The 381-nt window shown below is 43.6% G+C and overlaps 1 protein-coding gene across 2 annotated transcripts in view; it reads right to left on the bottom strand.

Moving 5' to 3' along the window:
• The window catches only part of LOC149448845 (interferon-induced, double-stranded RNA-activated protein kinase-like), a 143,769-nt gene extending 143,720 nt beyond the window's left edge, over window positions 1-49 (bottom strand). For both annotated transcript variants that reach the window (XM_089694188.1, XM_089694189.1), the window contains exon 1: window positions 1-49. This exon is cut by the window's left edge and continues 166 nt beyond it. The gene's annotated coding sequence lies outside the window, so the exon portion shown is untranslated.
• Window positions 50-381: the final 332 nt, after the last annotated feature.

Here is a 381-nt window from a genome sequence, read left to right as displayed (position 1 = left end):
TCAGACAGTTAAATAGAAGGGCTGATACTCAGCTTGTGGGCGGAACGTCATCATAGCCACGCCCACTTCTCAAAGTACTGTTGGCAGAACGGGAATTTTGGTTTCGGTTTCGTTTCTTATCTTCTTTCCTAAATAACCGAGGGCACTGCGGAGTATCGTCTGTCTAAGGCGCCTGCGCTAATCATAGGACTCGGAGTCATCTGTCTCTCCGCACGTTTAGTATTTCACTGACAAAACTTTGCTGTTTGTACCATTACATTACAAAGCCTGGTGCCTGAAAAAGAAATAGTTGTAAGGGCTTGTTTATGCTTGCAGTTTGGGGAATGGTAAAAAAAAAATATTAACAGATGACCTGTGTTTTTAGCGACCTCCCTAACCACT

The sequence above is a fragment of the Staurois parvus genome, unplaced genomic scaffold, assembly GCF_062004578.1.
Source record: "Staurois parvus isolate SC_StPar_1 unplaced genomic scaffold, SC_StPar_1.0 ptg000655l, whole genome shotgun sequence".
Taxonomy (NCBI): Eukaryota; Metazoa; Chordata; class Amphibia; order Anura; family Ranidae; genus Staurois; species Staurois parvus.
Note: the sequence above shows the minus strand (reverse complement) of the source record. Positions and strands in the feature narration are given on the sequence as shown.